This window comes from Periplaneta americana, chromosome 14, assembly GCF_040183065.1.
Source record: "Periplaneta americana isolate PAMFEO1 chromosome 14, P.americana_PAMFEO1_priV1, whole genome shotgun sequence".
Taxonomy (NCBI): Eukaryota; Metazoa; Arthropoda; class Insecta; order Blattodea; family Blattidae; genus Periplaneta; species Periplaneta americana.
Genome location: NC_091130.1, coordinates 7,237,783 through 7,254,828, shown reverse-complemented (window position 1 = coordinate 7,254,828; position 17,046 = coordinate 7,237,783). Strand labels below are relative to the sequence as shown.

Below are 17,046 nucleotides of genomic sequence, written 5' to 3'. Positions count from 1 at the left end.
ATAATATGCTCTTTCGTATGATGTTAAAAAGCTATAGGGTGCCATTTAAAAATGTTCGTTCTCGATGATATAACTCTAAGAGCAATAGTCTCAAAAATATTTTGTTTTCATAAAGATACTTCTTTCTGAGTACAAGGTTTGATGTGTCTGATTTCTTTGTCCAACATCTCATTCAATTTTAATTGAGGGTATGCATGTTACTTTTGAAAAATCTGTGTATTTTGTGTTTTATCACATGCCATTTTTTGACTTCCTGTCTTTATAGGAGTTACGAAGTCTGCCGTAAGAGCCATTCTGATATCTGTAATGGTAGTGACATCATCTGAAAAATGAAAAGAATGAAAGAGCAGGTAATAGAAATGGAATTAGAAATGTGATAGATGGGGTGAGGTTAGTATAGGTAGACAGAGGTATCTGACAGATAACTCCATTGTCTGCAATAAGATTAGAAGGTTTAATGATGAGCAAGCCATTCCTTTTCCTTTATTCTGTCTAAATGTGGCGATGATTTGTTGCAAAAACGCACTAGAATTGTGTAGTACATAACCATATTGCGGAGTATACTCTATGTAGTGCTTCAAATGCGATGTGATATGTGGAAACTTTTATGATTATGGCATGTTGTAAAATATGCACTAGAATTGTGCAGTACATGCGTAATCACTTTGTGGAATATACTCCATTAAAAGACATCTGCTACAGTTTGTATGGTCCAACACTAAAAAAAAGTCTAGAGACATTGTGTACGGGACGATTCATTGCTATTTACCAAAGAACAATATTTTACGCAGATGGGTGAGAATACAGTTTCACTTGGTTTTCATTTGATATGTTATGAAGTGATTCCATGACTTTCTTGTGTGCTGTGACGTGGTGTAGCTCACTTCATATTTCACTTACGGATCTAAACGTAATTGAGGATGGTTTAAGCCAATAAAATTCGTTAGCATGACTTTCTTTAGAAGAGAAATAATTCACGGTTGTTTCTCACTCATGTTAAAATCCAGTTTTGCTGCTCTAACACATACCATTGATGTACTGAATTCTTTCAACTTAGAAATTAAATTTTCCATACTGCCGGATTAGCAGAGTCCATATTACAAGCATTGGACACCCCTTGTTTTTTTAAGTAAAGGAAGGTAGTATTTAATGTGACAAAGGCTCACGTCCAAGCTAAAAGATAACGGCATTTTTAAACTAATGTAAAAAAAATATAGTTACTGTATTATTTTTTCGGATACATAAGGTTACAGTTTGCATTGATGGAGTGGAATGAGGGCAGACATTTTGTGCACTTGCAAAGTTATGAAAGTATCCAAGCATTTCACACAAAGTTGGACTTGTACTTTTATTTTCTTCTTAGTGTCCCAATGCCTGCAGAATAACAATGCTTCAGATGTGCAGTAAAGGCTGTGTTATCCAGCATTTTGTCACCCAGAATTTCTCACATCAGAACTTACATTGTTTGCGTTAGTTCATAAATCTGTGTACGGCATTCCTTTTAGTTGCTGTCAGTGTGTCTGATATTTTTATTTTCTGTAGCACATTGGTGAACTAATATAATTATGACAACAGAACTCTGTCAGTGGAAATATCTGTACTATTAGCTAGGTAATGACTGATTTATTTAATGATATTGTTGATGGACTGCCATATTTGGTCCTATTTTTTTAATACATACTTTTTAATGTCTTTAGAGTTGAACGTGTCATAATGATTACTAAGATAGGTCTTCCACGAAATGCATTTACAGACTGTCTCTTAAATCTGGGGTTATAGGATACTTGTGTTATTTGTGAAATTACGTAACAATGTAAAGAGAAGGAAATTGTTAAAAGTCTATGTGAGGGCTATTATTTTGCAAACTGTGTGAGTCATTCATAAAATAAGTTTCACAAATCCGTTAAATAGATAGTTTATTAGCCATATTGCATATGCAGTATTGGCTGTCTTATCCAGTGGGAGTCATTGGATGCTAGGACAATGCTTTAGCAGGAGGGGGATTTACTACTAGGTTATCCTAGGCTAAAGGCTGGAATCGCTACAGGGACAGAAGTAAGCTTGTTAATAATAATAATAATAATAATAATAATAATAATAATAATAATAATAATAATAATAATAATAATAATAGCTTATTAGACACCATCACATAATAAGAACTCCTTCTACTTTAAGAGTAAAATGTAAAATACATATCATCACTCATCATCATCATCATCATCATCATCATCATCATCATCATCATCATCATCATCATCATCATCCTTCACGAATTAGGCCTCTCCAGACCTGCTTCGGCCCCATCTAGCAGTCTTCTAAAAGGTCTTCCTGGTCGATGATGTCCTCTAGGTTTATATTGCATCATAATTTTTGGGATTCTTGAATTTTCCATTCTTCTTACATGATCTAGCCAATTGAATTTGTATCTGCTGATTTTTTCTTCTACTGACTCTACTTCTAATTGTTCTAAAATTTCTTCATTCCTTTTTCGGCCTAAAAGAGTATATCCTGCTGTCCTGAAAAATGTCATTTCCGTTGCTTTGATTCTGTTCATGTCTTTTTTCTTTAATGTCCAAATCTCGCTTCCGTATAAAAGGGAGGGTAATGCTAGTGTATTATATATTTTTATTCTTATAGATTTTTGTACTAATTTAGCTTTTAATGTATTGTTTATTATTCCTAGAATTTGTGTAAATTTGGTAATTCTCTTGTTCACATCTTTTTCATTTTGATAAGATATTTCACAACCCAGATAATTGAAATTTTGTACTTGTTCGAGGCATTGGTTATTGTGTATTATCTTACTTCTGACTGGGTCTTGTCCTAAAAATGCCATTACTTTTGATTTTTGTGCTGAAATTTCCATCCCATATCATCACTACGCCTCCAAAATCTCTGTGCATTTAAACAGATTTTTCAGGAGAAAGAAAAAAAACTTTTATGCAATCCTAGCATTAAAACACGCTTGTTATGACGCTATAAATAGTGCACAATTGACCTAATTCTGGCACTGGTGCCAGAAAAGGTCACCTAGCAACTAGTATTCCATGATGTCATCACCGCCTTCACAACACAGTTTTATACAACGTACCTGTAAGAAAAAGCTTCAAAACAACAACAAAATAACATTGTCTTAGAAACAGTTACTTAGCAACCATGCAAATAAAACATTGTATAATAATCTTCATTATAAACATTTGTGAAAATTAGCACGCTTGCTTATTCTCATGCACTAAACATTCACTTGTGTCATAATTACCAAGATATACACTAATTACATAAATTACTATTATCACTTTTAATTTCCTTGATTTTCAGAGTTATTTTCAGTATAATTTAATCGTTTTTCATGTAGTGAAAATGAGCACCAAGTGAGCGAATTATTCTGTGTTATTTAAATTAAATGTAATTGACTTCACGAAAAAAAGTATTGCATTTTTAAAGTAATGTCTACATTTTGACCTACTGTTACCTAAATTAAAAATGTTATTTCCTTACTGACTTTTTACATATGCGCATATAAGACCTCCCTTCCATACTTTTTTTTTTTTGCATTAAAAGAATAGGAAAAAAGGGAGTTTAATATGCGAGTAAATATGGTGATGGTGGTAATGATGGTGTTTCTCCCCCCCCCCCCCCTTTCCCCCTGTGTTTTAGAGCAATCATTTTCAACATTTTTAAGCTATTAATACGAGGCTAAAATTATCGATGTACACCATTAATCCATTTTAAGGAAAGATTTTATGATTATTAAGACTTTTTTTAAAGCTTTATTGCTAATTTTATTGTAATTTAAAAAAAATATGTAGAACCAATCTAAAAAGCTACTGAAAAGCCACTAAGTAATGAATTAAATTAAAATTAAATTGTGGTGTGATAGCCCATGAAGGGCCAAGCCCGAACTAGCTGACTTCTGGTCTCTCGTTCACTTGTCTCAGCAGAGGTGAACGATCATCCAACTAGAACGGAGGTATCATGTGGCTAGCACGAAATAAGTAGGAAATTCTGTGAGAGTCTCAATGGAAAAAGATAAGTATTTTTGCAGATATCTGTGCAAATTATGTACTATGTCTTTTTTTTAGTACACTGCAAAAGCAAAGTATGACTTCTATTACATTTAAAATTATGATGTCATTTATGGTCTCACTAACTTTGTAATGGTATTAACAATATCTGTGGCGTTTCTTGGAGTTAAATTACATTTCATAACATTTTTGCCATTTATTAAATTTATAAACTGAAATTATTGCTGAATTTTTTTACTGTTATTACATAAAGAATACAAATGCTTAATTATGCGTTATAGTATAAGATATTCAGAACTTAAAATTTTATTTCCAGAAAAATTTTTACATTTTTGCGTATTTTGCAAATACCATTCCTTTAGCTGAAGTATTATGGGACACTCTGTATATGGCCTGTATGTATACTATGTATAATTTCTATTTAACCAGAGTATTTGCATATCTGGCGATTCCTATTATTCTGACATGCCGGATAACAGAGCTTGTACTTCAGTTGAGAATGTAAGAGTATATTCTATGTTATTTGGTGAATTGTCAGCAGCAGGAAGTGCATCACATAATTTGTATCTTGCACGTGACAAGCTAAAGTGTGTGTAACACGTACATATTTAAACTTGCAGTTCATGTCAAACCTTAGATTATATGCAGTCTATTGACTTAAAAGGTAGAATGAACAGACGTTATTGCAGAGATATGGTGACGAAAGTTTGTGGTTGGAAGTTTCCTAATTCAGCTTCGTATTTTAACCTGACATGGGACTGAATGTGTATTATATATTAAAATGCACAATTTCCATATAATTCCTATCACTGTAAAAACAGCATCAAGATACAGGGTCCAACAGAATGATCTCTGTTTGAATTGGCTGCTGCACAGGGTTTGTTGATAGTGTGCTTGAATGGCATTCACAAGCCATGCCATTTCAGTTACCATCATGGCGTGAACAGGTGAACATCGTGCTTTTTTTTGTTGAAGCAGATTTAAAAAAATGATGATTCTGTGACTGCAACGCAGTGGCAATTTCGTACCCAGTTTAGAGTAGGTCGACACGAAAAAATTCCTGATAAGAAAACAGTAGTGTTACGGATGAAAAATTTCAGACAAAAGGTTATACTTTCAAATGGAATTCGTCCGGCAGATGTCGCAATGTTCGGACTCCCGAGAATATCGCAGCAGTGAGATATGCTGTTATCACATCTCGATGTTCAGCTACAGTATTAAACATGTTTGGGATTGGGAATATCTGATCCAATTATCATACGAGTCTTAAGGTTGGTTCACAATAAACAGGGAACGAGAACCAAAGTGAAAACGAGAAGCAGAGGACGTGAATATGAAAATTGTTGATTCACAATAAACCGAGAATGTAGACTATGCATATCAATATGTATGTCAATAACGATATGAAAAGTCGATATTACGCATTCTGATGTTATTTGTGTATAATTGACCAATGGCGTTCTCTCATGAGTACAAGGCAGCCAACATAAACACAGGTTAACCAACTTCAAAATTTCAACGGTACTGTAAATATGCCCATGCATCTTTATTATCACAACCTATTTTAAGTTACCATAACGTAAAATAATTATAGAAGAAACATTTGTAATAGAACAAAAATGAACACAACAGTAGTTATTGAATTGAAGCATGACTATGTAGTGTGTAATACAACCAATACAGTAATAAAATATGATTCACTTACGATCGGTGTTCAAAGATGCAGCTATTGAAAGCCACGTATTCTCCTTCATTTTCTCATCTTTATACGAGGTGCGCCGCTTACCGTAAACGTGAGGATTTTCCTCAACACTCAATATTAGAATCTCATCAAATAAAATTTGCTCCATGATATATATTATTTTAATGTACCGAAGTACATATGATATTTCCATGCAGATATTCTGCATCATCATACGATGAAAGAGTAATGGAACGGAGAAAAATTCTCTCCGGCGCCGGGATTTGAACCCGGGTTTTCAGCTCTACATGCTGATCCCGGCGCCAGAGAGAATTTTTCTCCATTCCATTACTCTTTCACCATATGATGACGCAGAATATCTGCATGGAAATATCATATGTACTTCGGTACATTAAAATAATATATATGATATGCGTAAATCACTTCGTGATTTAAGACGGCGCTTATTCCGTCGGATCCTGGCCAACTAGTCACTCATATCGAGTGCACTTCAGCACATGTGTGGACTTCGGTCCTGCGTTCATAGACATCTATGACGTAGTGCAGAGGGCGGCCACTAGAGGGAACCCAAGAGTTGGAGCTTAATCTGAGACGATTCTAACCGGCGTCGGGGTTATAGGTGTGGCTTAGTGGATAAAGCATCAGCACATAGAGCTGAAAACCCAGGTTCAAATCCCAGCACCGGAGAGGATTTTTCTCCGTTCCATTACTCTTTCATCGTTGCTCCATGATGCACAGCCAGAACAAAATAATGCATAGGTTATGTCACGGTCTTCTTGCTATTAAATATACGACGACAAAATAGCTTTTAGATGGGAGTAGAATGAATCTAGTGGGCTGTGATCGGAAACGTGAACGCCAAAGTTGAAACTTGGCCAACTCTCCGTTCCCGGTCCCAGGCTCCGGCAAGCTTTTCGTTAATTGTGAATGCTCACATTTAAATGTACACATTTTAACAATTTTACCATTTTCGTTTTCGTTCCGATTCTCATTCCCGGTTTATTGTGAACCAGCCTTTACATCTAGACCTCAGGTTCCATCCATACAAAGTTGTGGAAAATGTTCCAGGTGATGCTGTTGTGTTCAGTAATGACTCAGCTCATTTTCATTTGTCGGGCTCCATCAACAAACAAGACCTCCGATATTGGGCCCCAGAAATGCGTCAGCAACCTCTCCACAGAGAAGCATGTTACTGTTTGGCGAGCTGTTGCACAATTTGGAATAATAGGACTACACTTTTTTTTTTAGAAAGGACACACGGTCACTGTTTCAGGAGTATATAGCTGGTGAGGGCAAGCATTTGGACGATATTATCTTTGAAACAAAGTGATGTCAAAATGGCAAGCATTCTTCTGTAAGATGGTAAAACAAAATTTTAAGTAGGATCCATGTTGCTCTTTTTATTTAAGCTTCAAATCGAGGAGATCATTCTGCTGAAACCTGTATACGTATATTTTTAAAACTCCTGATTAGTAATTGATCATAATGTGGTGGTTTAGTCATACTGCAATGGTTCATATTAAATTTGATACTTTCTGTGAGAACTATGAAAGCCCTTGGTTTTAATGATAGCCATTCTACATCAAGCTATTGTGTGTTTTTAGTGAAAGAACGAAGAGGAGAGACAGAATTGTTTTGAAAGATTTTACTTGTCTGATACAATTCTTTACAGTTAACTAACAGTTATGCACAAGTTCTAAGGGATATGTAAAGGTGCCATTCTCGTCTTTTTTAAACAGATTCATCTTATTGTGAATCAGAATGAAGTACCAGAGCCTTCAAATACTAGGACATTGGATAAGTAATGGCAAAAATGTTGTAAATCAGCGCTCCTAGCGGTGACTATTGAAATGTTGTACTACGTAATAGAACAGCGATTGTTTCATAAATTTGCAATATTGAAAGTCTCGAAGTAGCCATATTTTGTAAATACAGTGGCTGGTTCTGATTTATAGTAAACAATACAGCCTTAAAGATACGAACAAAGGTGCTTCATAAAAATCCAAGTTACCAAGAGAAAAACATGCAACTCAGTGCTTTAGGGCATTGCAAGAAGCCTGTGGTAGAAAAGTCCTACCATACTGAACTATTGCAAGTTGGGTGGAAGCGAGGAATTCGCTTTCAATCAAGAGTTGACATCCGAAGAGCTTCAGATTGATCAGTGAGAGAGAGATATCCAGAAATGCTGCTGCAGATGGAGTCCGCCGTCTTCCAAGAATTTGGCAATGTATTGTTGACATGGTAGGAGACTACATTTGAAATATGTGATGTGAAAAGTAACCTAAATAAATTTAGTGTGAAACAGTAATTATGTTGCCGTTACTTTTCGAATGTCTTACTAGATGTTCATCTGCGAGTGTGTGGTTGTGTGTGGTGACTGAAGCATGCTGTTTGCCTCTTAAGTCAAGTGCATAAATTGCTCATGCAATTACAATAACCATCTACATGTTACTGCAAATGTTCATAAAAGTATGAGAGAAGTGTGGTGGCACAAAGACATTGCCAACATCTTCCATGACAAAGGTAGCTGGCTAGTGTAATTCGTATGCTCAGTCTATGAATTTGATATAGTAGGATATAAATATCGTACTTTGCTAGCAGAAGCATGGTTCCAGCTGCTATGTGCGCCCACACACTGTTTGAAAGCTCTGTATTAAGGAAGACACGAATGTTTCTCTCATGAATGACTGTATCTCCGAGAGAAATGGATTTTTTTTTTAAACTGAAGACTGTTTCATAACTTTGCATATATACAAGTAACAATAATGTCCCTCTCCTTTTGATTTGAGCAATCACACTGATATTGAGTGTGTAACATGTTTGTAAATCTCTTTGTTGACTCTGCTTATGTATACAAAAAGCAAAACATTGATGTAAAGTAAATCAGACATTGATGTAACATTGCTCGATGACTTCAGTTACAGTATAGTTGCACAGTTCATGAGTTGTGAATACTTGCCTGCGCTATGTTGTCAGATCTTCACGTTATGTTGCTTCAGTTGCTATATTTTTTTCTCATGACTACTCTGTTTACCTGGTTAATCAAGGGTCTTTCTCCAAAAAGGAAAAATTGTCGTACAGTGTTCTTCCAAAATAGCCCATATCGTAATTTTTTAAATGTTAAACTTTACGCTAGCAAAGCTCTTGATTAGGAGTGTGTTTGATATTTATCACTCTTTTCTAGCTACATTTCTTACTGCAGAACTTCAGGTTCTGTGAGTAAGGATCATACTTTTTGGTGAAATAAAATGGGTGATTTCGGTGTTTAATAGTGCACACCTTATTCCTTTCAAGGTGAGTATCAAACTTTGTAATGATTTCACTTGACATAAAATTATTTATGTTGTTGATTGCTGTTTAATAATTTTAGGATTGAAACGTCACTAAAATAATACTCTTCATGCTTGACATGTTTTTAACTGAACTGTAAAGTTATCAACGAAAATACCTCTTCAGCAGGTGTCTTGTTGAAGTTTTATAAAAGGACTGATTTTTATAACAATATTTGTAGTTTTCTGAAATCCACTTGCGAAAATGACAACACATTCCTACACAGCTATACACAAGGACTGCTAAAAAATAAGGTTAATTAGGTTACAAGTTAGGGAGAAATTATTTTAAATAGTTTTTACATCGAAATCAAAATTTGTTGTGCATGAATATTTCACTTTTTTATGTCCAGTTTGAGTTTTAATTTATGCAGTATGTTGGTTGTCCATGTAGTGAGTGTTATTGCTCTCTGATGTAAGGACAGTGCTTCAGAACTTTACAACCAAACTCTTGCAACAGATCATATTTTTGATATAATAGCACAGTATAGGTATCAATGCAGCATGGAAACTTTGTGTTAATAGTGCTGTGACAACTTGTTAGCTGAGCATCACTAGCACCTCTGGTGGCAAATAACTATAAGTACATGGTCTCCATATCTGTTAACATGAGAAAATAAATAAAGATACCGCAAAATATGTCGAATTAAATAAAAAGAAGATACAAATTATTGTATGTTTGACATCTTAAATTTAAATACAGGTATAATGTGGATAGCACAGAATTTTATTTGAGAACTGGCACTAACTTCAAATGCCACTTGAACCTCCAATAGTATGTACTGCAGACCCTATTCTTAGAAATTTATAACCACAAAGTGATTTATTGCAAGGTTAATATCAATGTTTTTATTTAAAAGAAAAAATTCCTAAAGCACCTGGGCACCTGGGGAAGATGGTATCAATTTGGAATTATTCAAGTATGCAGGAGATGCTTTTAATAATAGATTTTTACTTTTCTTCAACAGAATATTTAATGATGAGAATCCTCCAGCAGAAAGTTGGCAAGGAGCAATAGTAATTCTGGTACACAATCTCCAGTTTTGTCTGTATTCCTGTAGGTATTCCGTAATCGGTTCAATCTGCAGTTCTTTCATAATGTCAAAATTTCTAATGTGATCCATTCTCGTGTATCCCGCTGTATATCGTCACCATAACATATTTATAAACAGCTGACTTCTCCAGTACCGGTACCGGTAGTGTTAGTTATCTGTTGCTTGGATTGCTATTGTCGGACCATCGGATCTGTGCCCCTTCAGCGCTGTCGTCGTTCTTGGAAAAGTTAACGCCTGTACTCCATCCACCCGCTTTCCTCCCACCACGTTAAACAGCAGCCACGAACCTTGCCGAATAGGGATGTTGCCAAACTTCCGTCAAGTGGTGTCATAAATAACTGGTCCTGCATGCTACAATATCATTTCTTTCAATCAAAATACATCTTGTATTTCTACATTTTTGAAACCTAAATCCCATGTCTCGAATCACTTTCCGTAGTGTTTCTCTCCAACTTTGGAAATTATTGCTTCTCTCGCAACTTTCAGTAATTTCTTCAATGTCGGAACTTCTTTCTGCATGGTATAAAATTCTTGTATCTTTCTTCTTAAAATACATCGGTTCATATCATCTACAATAATTAAAAGTTCCCTTGGTCTGTTCTTCCCGTCCACACCTGTGGAGTAACGGTCAGCACATCTGGCCGCGAAACCAGGTGGCCCGGGTTCGAATCCCGGTCGGGGCAAGTTACCTGGTTGAGGTTTTTTCCGGCGTTTTCCCTCAACCCAATACGAGCAAATGCTGGGTAACTTTCGGTGCTGGACCCCGGATTCATTTCACCGGCATTATCACCTTCATATCATTCAGACGCTAAATAACCTAGATGTTGATACAGCGTCGTAAAATAACCCAATAAAATAAAAAATCTGTTTTTCCCTGGTGATTCTAGCTTTTCATCTCCTGCACAGACTCCCTCTCTCCTGATTTTCTTTATTAGGAGTTCTGACCTGTCTATATAAATTACATAAAAATGTTGTATTGTTAGTATTAGTTAAATAATTTTAATACATAATCAATTGAAATAAAATAAGCCTCACCTGTTTTCTCTCTGCTCTTTTCGTTGCCTGATTTATAGGAAACAGATTTTGACCTGTTTGTTTCTCTTCATTGCAAAATGCTATTACGTACTTGCTTAATAATATTTCTTTCGCCACTCCGTGCTACAGTATTCATGTTGAGTTGACAACACTGGACTACAAGTGCACATAAACTGTCCTGTAAGAAGGCCAAAATTGACAGTAGTGGGGGACAGAAAGGGAGAGAGATAGGAATGCAGGGAGAGAAATGAATTACCGAGGGTGAGAAGGAATTAGGGTTCAGTTCGCATATCTTATGGGGGCACAGATCTGATGGTCCGACAATAGCTGTATGTGCATCTGGTAGAAAATATGGCAAAGTTTCCATATTGTATGAATACCTATACTGTGTGGGGAATTATCACCACAACTTCAAACGTTTGTTTACAAATATCATTTTGGGGATGTGTATTGTCTAGGAAAATGAATTTTACGTTTATATCAAAATTTTATCTGTGTTGCCATTTCTATTGTAAATAATATTGTTGTATGCTCACTCCAGAATAACTAATATTATTAGCTTTATCAGAAAAGGAATTACTGTATTTAAAAGGTTTTAAAAAAGTTATGCATTTATAAACTCTCATTTTTTAATTACACATCTTAAACAACAGTAATGAAGTAATATTATCATAAGATAATTCAAGACTGGCCTATAAAAAACTATTTTTTTTATTTATTGAGGAGCCTGATAAAAAATCACCGTTTTTGGGTAAAACTTTTTACTTCCACTAAGATTTCTGTTGATAACTAATTGAAAAATAGGAATTTAATGTACTCATATTCTATTTACTGCCTATCATGTAGACGTATTTGTAATATTTCAACTTGTGAATTGTTAGAAGTTTCCACTGAAGGTTTTGTTCCATGTTTTAAGTATAAGCCCATAAATGTTTCTCAATGTTTCGATTATTCGATGTTTTAAGAGTGGTAGAATGACTGCCTCTTGTGTGAGGGGTATGTCAAAGTTGTCGAATGGTGAACTGAGGTATTCGGGCTCTTCTTCTGAAGTACACAAGTTGGCTTCTTATTAATGTCTGTTGCCTACATTTTCTATGCAGATATGCATAATTTCTGAAGCTGTCGCCATTAATGATGTACACGTGAATGCTGTGCCACGTTTACAAGAATATGAGATCAATCTTTCCACCTATTTTCAGTACCAAAAATAACTTTTTCTTGTATGAATTAATAACAGTAGATATAAATATTTTTCTGTGATATTATCATATTTTATAATTTACATTTAATTATGAGCAGAAAGCTATATGTTTAACCTAACTCTCAACATACTCGCAAATAATAATACAGGCTGTTGTTTTATTAATAAACAGATACATGCTCATATAACAGGGCAGCCAAATTAAGAAATAGTCATTTACTCTGTAAAAATACAAGGTACCGATACTTTTTTTAAGAGTTGTTTATTGTCAGTCAGTGAACTACATGCATCTTTGTTAACATACAGGGTGATTCAAAAGTCTGGCGACGTAAAATCTGTTGTTAGAAAAATTGAAAAAGGGGAAAGTTGTCAGAAATGTGTAGTTTTGAATTTAACGTGCTTGAATTTTTAATGTACAATACACTGTTGAGATTGTGTACTGGTAACGGCCTCAATGAGAAAGGAAAATTCCATGTTGTCGTATGCTTTGTCCTTGAACATTATTGCAATCACCATAGTACATTGGGTAAATTACGAAATGATGATGATAATTAGCAGTGTTGTCAATACAAGTCCAGGGACAACTGCCATGCAAGAATGAAATTCCCGTGAATCTTTATGCTATCATTGTAAAGAAATGTTTCTTTGCACTGTGAGAATTTAAATAATTGCTAATCTCTGTATTGAACTATTTTTCTTCATTAAGGTATATGTACACCCACAAAACTCGATAAAATGATGAAAAATTAGAATTTTCAAAATATAACTATTTTAATAGAAAATTTTTGTCCTCTTTAATTTGATATAAGAATTTTCGATTTATGCCTTATGGTTTTCCAGATAAGTCCCATTTTCCAAAATGCTGCGTCATCAGCCACGGTCACTTACTTTTGGAGTGATCTTCGTAGCAGTCAATCCCCTCGTCCAGCATTGCTTGTAAAATAAACTTCTTTCTAGTCCCGAAATAGATGCATAGATATCTGAGCATGGTCATTAGATTGAAAAAAACTTTTTTACATAATGAAGTAATTTATAATCTTTTACTGTTATTCATAAAACTGTAAATTTGTGTGTCAATGATGTTGTACGTCATTTTAATAAGAGTCCAAAAGTAGAAATTACAATTCTGAGGAGGATGGGCATAAACCCTGAGACAAAAAAATCGCAGGATTTGTTGCATCAATGGAAATAGGGACAAAAATGCCAAAAAAAAAAAAACATTCAACACCTGAAGTTAAAACAAAGAGGAGGTATTTGAGAGGCAGAAAGAAGCTGAAACTGGACCGACATGAAGCTGCTTAAGGGGTGACATATGATGATGCAGTCTTCTAGGCTTTGAAAATTTGTGGCTCATTTCCTGTAAATAGTAATTTTAGAATATTTAATTGTTTCAAACATGATATCTCAGTCAAATATGGTGATACCAAGAAGATATTGGTGTCATTTTGAAGCTTGAAATGTCCCCTAGTGCCCGACAATGAGTAAAATAACATTAATATAATTAATAATTATCTATGGATTTTTTTACATGATTTATGCAACATAAAATATTCGTATAAGTTAGATATATGGTAATATTTAATTAATGTAAGTGAAAATAAAAAATAGCTCTATGTCAGGCACTAAAGAATAGTTTTAGCTATAAAACAGTAGACATAATTTCAAGGGATCTGTTCATTTCATTCTCTTTCTGGTACCATTCTCAATTGTATAAAAATTTTACAGAGCAAAATTATACAAAACACAATTTTTTGTATGTAAAGGTGTACATACCTTAAATAATACGCATCTAAAATTCAGCATTGGAATTGGCAGCAATGTTCTACTAGTGTACAGCCTCTGCTGTTTATTCTGCATTGAAAATTCAATCACGTTAGATTGAAAACTATGTATTTCCAATAACTTCCCTTCTTTCCATTTTTTGCTATCTGCACTAATAACACAGTTTGTCTATGTCACCGGACTTTTGAATCACTCTGTATAAACATTTGTTCATTCTCAGTGTAAAAATGACCTATAAGGGATATATGAAAATGATTTGTTTATTGAAGTAGTGTGAGCAAGCACGAAACTTATAAGAGTTTTAGTATAGCTTATATAATTTATCATTTTTAAATACCTGTATTTACTGATACTTTCACACTGGCAAAGGGGTATGTTAAAAAGATGTCCTATGTATTTTTATATATTACATTATTATTATTATTATTATTATTATTATTATTATTATTATTATTATTATTATTATTATTGTCATCATCATCATCATCATCATCATCATCTGGCCATGTTAACTGCAGTTGATAAAATACTGGATAAATTCATAATTACGGGATGAGTATTGGAAAAGAAAAGAAGATGAAGGCGTCATGTTTTAACAGAGGAAAAGTTGAATGATATTGGTGCCCGATTAGAACAATTTACTGTGAAAATCTCTCATAAAGTTATTACAAAAAGCTGGGATCAGCAGTATATCAGCATACAATGCTACAAAATTACTAAAAATGAGAAGAAATAGCTAACATTTCGGAAGGAACACTACAATGTGTGAATCAGAATGTGTTTAAATGCTACATTGTCTGCCTTGCAACAAATGGGGAACACTTGCAAAACCGTCTTTGAAAAGGTAAGCATTTTTTACCACTTTCACAATTTCAAATTGTGAAAAACTCTCCCTTCTATGGTTTATCTCGTGTGTTTATATAAATGTATAGGGTACTGTCAAGTATGTAATTAGAAATTGGTTTCATTTGTTTGCATTGTTGCTGCAAAATATGCAAGCAAAAAGTGATAGTAATACTGAATTGATCTTGTATTCATGTAAACATGGCCTTTTAAAGTTGAATTTAATTATTTTTGTGTCTTATTTTGCCTGTATTACTAATTGAGTTCTGATTTAAGATATTCGTAAAGTGATTGTGACTGGTGGTGACAGTTGAAGCCTACAATTTTCTCTCCGAAGAGGTTTGTAAAAATAATGACAATCAGTTTTAATGATGAATGAAACGCACAAGTCAAAAGTTTTCTGAAGAAAGTATGTGTCGACATGTTTTTAATCAGCAAGTTCTGATAGGAGCCGCCTACATCATTTCATACAAAGTCCTCCAGTATAAAGCCTTTTACTGTTGAAGTGCAGTAAATCTTGCTCAAACATTTCAGACTTCTTTGGGAAGGACAAGCAATGAAATGATCAGGCCAATGAAATTGGTGGTAACATTCTTTATACACATGTGCCTGAAATTTGGACACTGGTATTAACGAAACGTCTCTGTGGCCTGATGCAGTGATATTCTCTCTTAGGCATTTTTAAATGAATGCAGGACTTCATTATCAGGTGGCTCAGTCTTATTGTATCTCGGAAGTGATTTTTTTATTTCCTAAAGGATTTTGATGACCTATAAATCATGAAAAATGTCCTAAAAATAATGCATTTATGACCTAAAAATCTTACAAAAATGCCCTTAAAAATGCTCTAAAAATTGATCTTACATAATTGGCTTAGTAGGAAAAGAGGTTTTATACTACTTAATATTTAGACTAGTAATTAAATTAAATTCTAGTACCAACATTTAAGTTTATTTAATTTTACATATTTTTTCTAAGTAGTACACTTTAATTAATTATTTTACCTGATGTAGTTCTATGTAGTTCACCATAAGGCCACTCTTATCCAGAGCTAGCAGGCATAGAGGAGTTACATTGAAGAGTGGTTGAACTGATCCATTCATTACATGGGGTGTACTACGTTAAAATGGCAATATTTGTGTAGAAAAGCAATTAAAATATTATACAAAATAATGGGTGTTAATGGACAAAATATGAAGAGAAAATATCGAAGGAAATAAACATTATTTTACGTTAATAAAGGGGATTTATGGCCAAAATTAAATGAAAATACCTAAAAATGACCGAATAAAACAAAAAATGCCCTTATGAGTTGAAACAGGTAAAAAGAAATGCAAAAAATGTCCTAATAAATATGTCTTAAAACACTTAGTTTATCACATAACATATAAATACTAAAGCAGCTATGTTTCTGGCTTACTAGAAAAAAGATGAAATTTCATCAAAATCCTAGACCTACTAATTACCCATGTCTGATGTTTGAAATAAGGTAACTTAAACATTTAAAATTTCTTTAATTTTAAAATGATCAGCCTCTGATAATATTGCTATTTCCAATTTCTGTTGAAATGTGTGAATAATTTCGTAATAAGTACTTGTTATGACTCAAAACAAGAAGTTTTTCAATTAAAATAAATATGGGCTCGTATTTTTCTGTTGGTAGTACTGTATGTTTGTATATAAGTAGAAACTGATCACTCTGCTGGTACATGTAGCCTGCAGCATAGAGAGGCTAACTGCTGTACAGGATTCATATTGTTAGCAGCACGTGTTAGTCAGTTTTCAATCTATTTTGAATTTTACATCATACTTTCTATATTAGTTCTGTATCTGGACCCCATTTGATATAAAAGATTTTTGCATTGCAAAATTTGGATAAACGTCAGCATTGTAAAGTGTTTTATATTTTATCTACCCAGTAGCTGTCTGGAGATGTTTCTCTACACTAAGTGTATTTAATATCACAATTAAATGACTTATTTAATTATGCCTGATATTCCAGATCACATATATAACAGATTGCTCATCTCTATGTTAAAATTGGTAGCACTTTGAAGAGAACAACCACCAG

At 33.9% G+C, this 17,046-nt stretch overlaps 1 protein-coding gene across 2 annotated transcripts in view; it reads left to right on the top strand.

The window, feature by feature from the left end:
- Shc (SHC-adaptor protein) overlaps positions 1 to 7,599 on the top strand; it is a 30,572-nt gene extending 22,973 nt beyond the window's left edge. The window contains exon 10 of one of the 2 annotated variants that reach the window (XM_069844858.1): positions 7,470 to 7,599. The gene's annotated coding sequence lies outside the window, so the exon portion shown is untranslated. Of the gene's footprint in view, positions 1 to 6,798; positions 6,936 to 7,469 lie in introns of those variants that run through there. The other variant, XM_069844857.1, reaches the window with a different exon arrangement.
- Positions 7,600 to 17,046: the final 9,447 nt, after the last annotated feature.